Here is a 10,605-nt window from a genome sequence, read left to right on the forward strand (position 1 = left end):
GGTGGAGCATCCCGCAGGGGCAGCATGCTAGGCAGTTTGCTCAGAGTGATTGGAAGCAGACCAGAAGCACTTCTGGTTCACCAGGGAGTGCACAGGGCCCCCCCCTTACGCCCTGCCTCGGTGTCCCCAGGGTCTGGGGGGGCACCCAGGGTCCCCCCATGGCTGATCTTTGAGCTAGAGGGACACAGGGGGAGAGGGGCCCCCCTGCAGATCCGGAAATAGACTGGAAGTATATCTGGTCCACTTCTGGGTTTGCCGCCAAGCATGCAGGGGGCCCCCCTGTGCTCCTGTGGGATGCTCTATCTGCCCCAGCATCGCAGTGTTCATGAGCCATGCCTGCTACCTCAAGGTATGTAGAAAAAAACGTTAAAGTTGTGTCTATGTCGGAGAATCAGCACTGAGTATTCAGATTCTGATTCCGTTGAATTGGGGACAGTGATCCGAATCAACAAATCGAATCACTGTCCCTGATTCAGGCCAAATCTGAATCGAATATGGCCCATTTCACACACCCCTAATAGCAAGCTCTAGGGCAGGAAGTGCCAGGTGGGCTATATGAATGAAATTAAAACCATTTTGGGAAGGCATTATAACTCTCCTTACCTAACTGGAAACTTACTGTTAACTAGAACAGAATTTAGTCCTGAATCTTACATTACCAGGCCAACCTTTGCTCAAAATGTCACAGTTTAGAATCTACAATTTCATCAAAAACAAAGACCTCCAACATCACAGAGGACACTGGTACAGAAATCCAATTTCATTACTGCTTAAGGGTAGTTATGCTGGCTTCTCACTATAAGAATTTCTAGCTCCCGAGAACCAGAAATGGACAAAAAGATAATAAAATTTATTTTCATATGTGCCTAAAAATATATATATTAAATATGTAGGAGGAAAAAAAAAAAAAAGCATTAGCACTGATGTTAGGTTTTATTGAGTACATGAAAAATTAGAAGAGAAACACCTTTCTCCAGCTAAAGAACAGAGACAGAAGAGCCATGAAAAAGCACTTAGCAACGGCAGTAATTTCTAGTACAAGGGAACTACTTATTTTTGGAGAACTAATAGAATAATTAGAATAAGAAAAAGACATAGGAACATAGGAACAGAACAAATACATGATATTGCTAAAACTGAAGAAGCTTCACATTTATCATTGGGGAGGTCAAGGTGGAAAGAAAAACAGTATCTCTGGCTGCACATCACAGGATATTTAAACAGCAAGTCGCATCAATTGTCACATAATGTTCCTCATGACAGATGCATTGCAAGAAGTCTATTCTTCTTACATAAATGACAGAAAGAAAGGAAATTTGTCCTTTTTTTTTTTTTTTTTTTTAAAAGTGGAGGCAATTTAGGAAAGAATACCAGAGACTGTGGAAAGACCATACTGATAAAAGGAGGGAAGAAACCAGAAGGCTGAACAAGTCTTTACTCTCATTGTAGTTGATATGACATTACAGTGTATTCCTTATAATCCTTGTATGGAGAGGATTTATTTTCAAAGAATTTATTAAAGAATAACATAAAAAGAACAAAGTGATTCTTTTATATTTACACAATTAAACACTACATTCCAATCTTGGGAGTTTCTCCTTATTTGGGTATGTATGTTCTTATCTCTAGTGTTGCTTGTATCAAAGCAAGTTCTGCTTGTAAATGTGATAGAGTTGTGTTATAAGAATTCACTAAAAAAAAAAAAAAGAGCTTTTGCTGTATTATTGTTTCATATAGAAGAACTGTTTTTGTGCAAAAAGAGAGAAAATTACATAAACATAGTTCAAAAGTACACTTCTCCTCAGGCTGTTCTATACTGCTGGAGTTTCTGGATTTCATCCATTTTCTTCTGCTTCATTTCAACACACAAGACACTGACTTATTCTTGCAAACACTGTTGAAGCATATCAGAAGTATTGTTGACTTCAGTGGCACTATTCGTCTGAGTCAAGTTAAGCACTTGCATAAGTAAATGCAGAATCAGGGCCATTATCATAGGCTTTTTTTTTCTTTTCCCAGCAAGGAGGAGAAGAAAGGGGATTCACTTTAGTAATAGGGAACAAAAATATTTGGAGTCTCGTTCCCAGGAATCAGGCAAAACCTTCAGCTTCCACTGTCCTGGGACTGCAGAACTACTTCAGTCTGGGGATTTAAAGTCTGGGAATAGAAGTCATGTCTCCTGGACAGTAGCACTGACACTTTCCAAATACACTGAAGATTGAAAATATTTTTCCCCATCTACTAATTTTATCGTAAAGAAAAGAAAAAAAAAGAAGAAATCTGTCAGCGCATATATCATCTGCCAATGTACAAGAAGCAAGACAAGAATAACTTTCATGCGATAGACCACACTTGTGTTTTAGGACATGTAGCGAGGCAAAACAGGTGAAAAATTTTTAACTTCATTAAAGTAACTGGGAAATTTTCTTTTGACATTGATTGGGCCAGGATTTCATCCAAAATATATAAATTACTGGTTTATCTCTGTGAAGGGAAAAAAAAAGATCTTTGAATCATATCCTCAGCTATATTCAGACCCAGACAGAGTCAAATAAAAAAAACCCTGCTATAGGATGATATGAAAAGGCGTCCCTATGAATATGTCTGAATTCTGTAATTTTCAATTTTTTCAGGGTGTTAACCTTCATGCACTTTTCGTTTTGCAAGCTGCAGGATAAAACCATTTACAAGGTGCTTTTTCAGGCAAAAACCTCCTCCTCATCTGTGAAACAAAGTAACTTTTGAAATATTATTTATTTGTTGACTTGGCTGCAGAAGGAACCCTGCCTATTCCCCCCCCCCTCCCCCGGATATAAAAAATATAAAAACTCCTTTTCTTAAAATATGTCACAACAAAGTATTATTTACTTATCTTCAAAGGTGTGCACAACATTTTTAGGGGGCAAATATTTAAGACAAGCCCATTCTAGCTTGAGGCTGTTCTATATTTAAATGTCTTTAGCTTAGCTGTGTTGGCCAGGAATGTGAGGGGAAAAAAATTAAAGTAACTCTTCTAACCAACATGATTAGAGCTCTGTTGATGAGCCTGTAATACAGATGCAGTTTTTGTTTGTTTGTTTGGTTTTTTTTTTTTACCAGAGAGCAAATACTTAGCCAGCAAGCAAGCAGTCGGATTAGTGGGATGGCTTGTAAACTATACCAGCAAGTCCTTACAAATAACAGCCAGGGAGAGAGAAGAGGCCTGAAAGAATGAAGGAGCTTAGTAACAAAAATTAATATATTCTTCTTCAAATTTGCATCAAACCTTTTCCAACCATAATCAAAGTAACAAACAAACATGGCATTACTTCCTGAAACCTTAATAGGGTAAGGAGTAGACATCTTGATAAAGGACACATTTAGGAGTTAAAATTTAAGTCTTCATTGCTCTAACTCTTCATTGCTCTAGTACCATAGTGATGGAAGGTACAGCAGAATCAAAGATAAAAAGCTAGTCTACGCAGGTATCTCATTAGTTTAATTCTTTTAATGTACTATATTAAATGATTGTGCATAAATAGTGCTTTTCCCTGAAAGGACATGCTTAGTATTCCAAAGGACTTTTGCCATCAAATTAGAACAATTAAGAACTGTCTCTAATTTTGACACTAGAACACTTGACAAATCTCTTTAGGAGTTGTCAAGCATGTTTATTTTCAGTGGTGGTGCATCTGGCATTTCACAGTAAGTGTCCGTCCCCCCCTAGTATCTGAAACAGAATTTAGGAAACTGATTTGGAATAAAATTAATGCTCGCAGTTTAGGTTTCTTAATTACAGAGTATAAATTGAATTAATAGAGCAGACAAAGATACAGATTCTGAAATACAGAGAATTAAGCAAACATAGTTCTATATGCAACTTGTACATTGTATTTACAGATTGGGAAATGTTAGAAAATTTGCCTTCTGTTAAGCTGGCTCTGCTAGTCACAATGTTTCATGTTATGATCAGAAACAATCACCTTCCATTTTGTCAAGATCTAGAAATCTAAATTACTGAGAATTACACCTGTCAAATTAAGTTCCTTACATCTGTCACTGGAAATTCAGTCTATAACATTCATTACCCTCTTTATAAAAGGAATAAAATGTTTTCATGAGGTTTTTTTTTTTAAACTTTTAACAGCTCCCTCCCCTTTTAACATATTTTTATCTTGCATTTAAATTATTAACTGAGCCTATAGTATTTTAGTAATAGCTTTAACACTAATAATGTTATACTCACAAATCTCTAGTTGGTTTGGAATACTGCAGTAAATAAAACCATTTAGTCAGAAGCTTAATTGGTTTGGTAGACAGCTAAATACATGATTATACAAAACGTTTACCAAGTCCGTGAAATTTATCTTCAGATGCTAGGTGGGATACCCAATTTAGGAATTGTGAACAGTAGCAGGGTAGGAGTAGGAAAACAAAAGTCCAAGTTGTTTTAGGACATATAAAGACTTCCATTAGATTTACTTGTCCTTTCCTCTGATAATTGTGTAAGCAAGGCTGCTGATGATTGTACTATATTTTTGGACAATATGGATACAATGGAGTCTTCCAAAACTGAACATTTCTTGGCTACACTACTCGTTCAGGGTATGACCTTTTCCTGCAACGTTTGTCATACTTCTAAACTGACCTTTTTTCTTTAAATAATTTTGATATGGGAAATAAAGTCCCAGCATAATTCTTAAAAGTTTCATTTGTCCAGCTCTAACCAATACACTACTGACATACTTTGCATTTTGCTATCTGGAGTACTTGAAGGACAGTCCCTATTATTTTTATTTACGTCTCTGGGAACCTGAGGATGTCATTCACAAAGACATATCTAGCCACTCCTGGTACACTCTAATTATGTTCCTATAATAAGTTTGTCTGTGAACTGGAATATAAATCAGGTAACAAGGACCTCAGATACATATCTGGAGAGCCTAAGAACATCATGCTTTGTGTAGTAACAAAGAATCAAAAAGGTCTGCTGATCCCCAAAATCTAGGATCATTGGAAGACAGGACTGCGGGAAGGGAGAATACCTATCACAAGCTACAGCTATAGCCCCAGAGTGGAGGCAAAAGTGATGCGCAGAAGAAAGAAAACAAAAGCTACTTTCAATACATAGAAAGTTTGGTTGGACACTATTTCATCTTTGTCAACCTGTGGAATTTTGAAGGAGATATTAGGAACAATTTGGAAAAAAATACAGCATCTCAGCCTGTTGGAATGCAATTTTTGAACATGACCTCTTAGAAAGTAAAAGAAAAACTTCTCCATTTTTCTGCTAAAGGTTATGAAATTGGTACTTGTGTGATAAAATATTGAGCTTTCATTTAAATTAGCCATGCATAAAACCAACCTAAAATGGTTTGGAGAAAAAAAAAAAAAAAAAGTGAAAACTAGTTGAAAAGTTGGTACAAAATGTGGTCAGAACTCTACTTGGTGCTTCTAAAAATAGATGAAAAATTGTGCCGTGCAAGTCTGGATTTTGGAATCTAAAGTGCACAGTTATGTGACTAAGCCTGGGTCATAGTTCTGTGCCTCCCAGCAAGAATGCAGCTATCAAGAACATTTCACACTTAGATCAACTGTGCATTTAAGCATCACTTGCTTTCAACAGCCACTGAATAAAAATAGATGAGGACAAGAGAGAAACCAAAAAAGTACACCATGCTTAATACATTTTAAAGTCATCCTCTCCCCGCCCCACACACACCCTGCAGCCATAAGACAACAAATTGGGTTAGGATTTCATCCTAAGGGAATTTTGCCAAAGACTTCAGCGAGGCTGGGATTTATAAAATCCATGATGTTCATTCAAAAATTATTATGCTTACAAGACAACATTTTAAATGGATAGGGTGACGAAATTCAAATTAAAAAAGGATTTTATCCAATATTAAAATTCAACCATGTGCTTTACCTGCATAAACTCCCTACCTTTAAAAGATATTTCAATTTTCTTATGGTGGCTCAGCAGTCCCTTAATCTCTTTGCCTTAGTTTTCGCCACCTGTAAAATGGGGATAACAAAAAACTTACTATCCTCACAGGGATGCTGGAAGGCCTAATCAAAAGGATACTGAGATCCTTGATGACAAGTGTTCTAATAACAGTGGTTTGTTTTTTCAGGAACATTTCTTTCCTGGTACTTGCAGTTTCCAACTGTGTATAAACGCAGCCTCCATCCAGGTTATGCCTAGATCCATCAAGTCTCAATCTTTACATGGAGACATGGAGGATATTTTGTTAAAGTTGGAAAAATAACCATCGGTATAGAAGAATCAATTTTGCTTGTCTGATTATATGAACATCTTGTCCCTGTACAGAAAGCATATGCAATTCAAGGACGTTCACCCCTTTAAAGACCTCATAGCACAAGACTGAATTGAATACAGATTGTAGAAGTCTAACTCCTGATACAGTATAACCTCACTAAAATGAACCTCCATGAGACTGGCAGAAAATTCATTAAAAGGTGTTCACTATAATAGGGAGAGTCAAATTTGCTGCTTCAGCATAATGGGAAAAATCAGTTTCTGCTGCTGGGATTCTTAGAAGTGGGGGTTGTTGAAATAAGGTTTTACTCTATATTGGGTAAAAGAACAACAGCAAGTACATCGCTGTTTAAGAAGTTTGTTCAGATGTTTTGCAAAAAACTATACTCAAAAATCCTTTAGGACAGGGAGTGGTAACCTACAGCTTGCAGGTCACACTTGATCCATGAAGCCACTGGATCCAGCCTGCAGATGTGAAGCTTTGGTGGTGTTTGACAGCAGGGGGCTTTAGCTATGGTCACTCTCCCCATTCTGAGCAAACCCTCCCCTCGCCGTTATAGAGAGAAGTGGAGGCAGTGGCTGGGTACTATTACCACCCTTCCTCTCTTCTGACTTGAGCTGGCCTGAAGCCTGACAAGGCTGCCCACCACTGCTTTCACATAATTCACCTGGCGTTGATGTATTTGACACACATTGCTATTCCTGAATTGTCAAGCTACCAGCCATAGAAGCACAGGCCTAATCTGAAACTCAGTGAAGTTCAATGATTTCAATGGGCTTTGGATCCGCTCCTTTTTATAAAACACAATGTAACATAACAGCTACACGCAACCATAAACTTAATATATTAGAAGCAAAACATGCTAAAGAGGTACTGATTACCAAATTTTCTCATGAAATAAAATGGCTTGTGCCAGCATAAAGAAACAATTCAGCTTTTAGAAATAATACAAAGGATTAAAGCTTGTGTCTTGAATGAAACATATTCAATAAAAAGAAAACACTTATAAAAGTCTTATCGTACTAATGCACACTATAAAATTTATGTAGCAGGATTAATCTTTTAAGACACATGACTGATATGGAAAAGAAGGTTAATTTGTAAAATGTAACCTCTCTCATAAAGGCTTTGAAAAAGGTCAGCATAAGCTGTTTAATGCTGCGAGTGTCTAGTACAGTACATAAAGAACTTAAGTATTTAAGCCTCTTTTCTCCTGCCTTTCATGTCTTGAGTATCATGACTTTTGGCATGAAAAGGGGGAGGCTCACAAGAAGTGTCTCTAGTTTAAAACTACGAAGCCTGCATATCTATGCTCTGATAAAAATCCCTTTGTGCATCTGGGCCCAAGATTCAGAACAACTTAAACTGTAATTGGATCTAATTGTAATTAGTAAAAGATGAAGTCTCATGCAGGAAAATGAGAAAATGGTCTGCAGGTGTCCTCCTTTCTATGTGCTAAGCCAGCTGACATGATGAATCAATGTGTATATTGTGAACCTTTATTTGCTCATGTGTAAACCCAGAGTTGTATGAAGACACTTCCTGCTTGTGCAAATCAGAGACCCCATGACATGGACAAAAGTAACTTCCAAAACTTTACTTTCCCAACCAAATTCACTAAATGGACATTAATGCATTAATTCCCAATGCATTATGAACAACAGATCTTAAGACAGCACTGTAAAAATTAACCAACAAGAGAACTGGATCTTTGCCTGAAAGTGGGATCTGCTTCTTTGGTTGGGATCCTGAAGGCTTCCTACAGACTAGCTGAATAATGAATACATATTTTGACATATCAAATGGGTATTTTGCTACTATTAAGATGAAGCATTTTAAAATAAACACTGTGCTACCATGAAATCTCTAGCATGATATATTTAGTCTTATTACTGAATTAAAAATATTATAAGAAAGATTTCTGAAGTGACATTACACTAGATTCCCTACTGGAAGAGGCCAAACAGTTATAGGAATAAAAATTGACGCAATCATGGAAAAGTAGGACTGGAAGGGACCGCCATAGGTCATCTTGTCCAACCCCTGCCTGAGGCAGGATCAGCCCTATCCAAACCATTCTAATACAAATCCATTGTCTAAGCTACGGGCTGGCAACCTTTGTAGGTTGTGGGCTGGATTCACGCAGCTTGTGTCAGAGGCAGGCATGCAGGGAGGACAGGTACTAGGAAACAGCTACCACTGCTGCCATTTCCCCAGAGAAGGTAGTAGCAGCTGGGTCTTAGCAACTGCCCACTGTACCTGCCTGCCTCTCACCCGGACTGAGCGCACCTGCCTGTTGAAGCACCATGTCTGTGGGCCAGATTAAACTGTTTCACTGGCCAGATCTGTCCAATGGATTGTAGGTAAAAGGTACACCATGATGAGGGTCTTGATATGCACCCCCCCACACCATATCCCTTGCTCCCCCCAAAAGATTTACTAGCCAGATGGTGCTCTCCAAGCTGCTGGGTTTGCATACTGGCAATCAGATCAGTATTGGCCGATATGGCTCATTAATAATCAGCCATTGGTATCAGCCCAAAAAAATCTTTAAAAATCAGTGCACCCCTAATTGTAGGCTTCTGATCCCTGGTCTAACTTATTAACAAAACTACACAGTCAATCCTGACAACACCGTAATTTGCCACAGATAAAGCAGGGTTGGCACCATCTTAATGCTGCAAAAGTTGTTAAAAGAAACACAAGAGATACCAGGAAGAGGGCAATGCTTCCCACTACAGTGGAAGGCAAAATGCCCCACAGACCGTACCAATCTGACCATAGGGTAAAATTTCTTCCTGATCTCAAAATAGAGTAATCAGTCCAATCCTGAGCAGAGGGGTAAGAACCCTTTAGCCAGGAATCTCCAGGATTAATTCCCAACAGGTGCACTGGCACAACCCAGTCAAAAAGTCCAGCCTTGGTTGCAGCTGACACCCATGCTTCTGAGGAATGCTTAAAAAAACCCTTTAAGAGGGTTAGAACAGGAAGGAAAAAATGCCCCCCTGGCTCCATGTGGCAACCAGCAAAGCCCAGAAGCATGGGAAATACCCATACAGAACACTGGCATAGCTACACCCAGACCAGCCTTGACCAATGCCTGTCCTACCTCTTCTTGAAGATCTCCAGTGACTCAGAGTCCTCAGTTTCCCTAGGCAGACTATTCCACTGTCTCACTGTTGTAACACTCTAGAATTATTCTAGAATACTCTAGATATTTCTCTATGTCCTGCAAATGATAAAAGCAACATTAATTTGTGACAAGATTATAATGTAGACTGGCATCTAAATTTGTAAACATATTCAAGATTATTAGAACTTCCTGGTAATCCCAAATTACAGGATGTCAGTCAATAAGAACTGAAGTCATACGCACAACAGTAAACAAGTGGTGTAATTAGTAAGCCTCTGGCCTCAGAGGCTGGATCTGGCCCTGAAATGACTGAACTGAGCACATGGCCCAAGGGATCAGTGGTAAGCAGCTCAGCCCTATGCATCCTTTTCCCTGCCTTGCACCATACACTGTTCCCCTCTGCAGCTATCTCTGCTCTCTCTCCTCCCCTCCCCTACAGCAAACACTTCTTACTTTCTCCCTTCCCTTTCCATAGGCAGGAGCTACTTCCTTCTCCCTCCCCTCCTTTGACACTGGCAGACTTCCTTCTTTCTTCCTTTCTCCCCGCCCTCCTCCTGTATTGGACGGTGCAAGTATTCAGACTGCTGCTCTGAAGGTTGAATTTGACTCGTCCAATTCAACACCAATTAAGAAGGGTGAGGGGTGCTAGACTCAGAACACAGACAGCTCTTCTTTGGGTCTTTGCAGCACCTGGGCCAGTTCTGAAAAATCACCATTACAACTGGCACCATTAAATTCAGAAACAGCAAAGGATTAGACAGGCTTGAAGACTGAACCAATCTCTAACAAACAGATATTGACCCAGGCTAGAACTGTTTCATCAAAACAGCTAAAATTGTCAACACAGTTTCAGTCATCCTCAAACTCTATCCAAATTAGACCCAAAGCTGTCAAATATTTTTAGCTAAAGTGGTAGATGATGTCCCTATTCTCATCCAGTAGCTCAGTGGTTAAAATTAGAGGTACACCAATACATTGGCCCGATATCGGATTGGTACAGATATAAAGCAAATTGGCTGTATTGGAAATTGGTCTAATGGGGCTGATAAATGCCCATGCTGTACGCAGTCGTAGCGCAGCACTCAGGCAGCGAGAAGCAGAGCCAGCAGCGTGGAGAGCTGCCTCCAGCTGATAAGTCTGGTGTGGTAGAAGGGAAGGGGAGAGACGAAGCCGTGGCTTGTGGGGGTGGAGATGGGGTGGCTCCTGTTC

At 39.2% G+C, this 10,605-nt stretch overlaps 1 protein-coding gene and 2 long non-coding RNA genes across 3 annotated transcripts in view; 2 read left to right on the plus strand and 1 right to left on the minus strand.

The window, feature by feature from the left end:
• LOC109324208 overlaps positions 1–2,561 on the plus strand; it is a 5,246-nt gene extending 2,685 nt beyond the window's left edge. Inside the window, exon 2 of the long non-coding RNA XR_002104876.1 lies at positions 1,348–2,561. This is a non-coding gene — a long non-coding RNA (uncharacterized LOC109324208). The remainder of the gene's footprint in view (positions 1–1,347) is intronic.
• Positions 1–10,605, minus strand: part of NHLRC2 (NHL repeat containing 2) — a 52,864-nt gene that overhangs the window by 15,946 nt on the left and 26,313 nt on the right. The window lies entirely within an intron of this gene.
• Positions 6,004–10,605, plus strand: part of LOC109324209 — a 10,256-nt gene continuing 5,654 nt past the window's right edge. Inside the window, exon 1 of the long non-coding RNA XR_002104877.1 lies at positions 6,004–6,462. This is a non-coding gene — a long non-coding RNA (uncharacterized LOC109324209). The remainder of the gene's footprint in view (positions 6,463–10,605) is intronic.

The sequence above is a fragment of the Crocodylus porosus genome, unplaced genomic scaffold (assembly GCF_001723895.1).
Source record: "Crocodylus porosus isolate Cpor-Errol unplaced genomic scaffold, CroPor_comp1, whole genome shotgun sequence".
Taxonomy (NCBI): Eukaryota; Metazoa; Chordata; order Crocodylia; family Crocodylidae; genus Crocodylus; species Crocodylus porosus.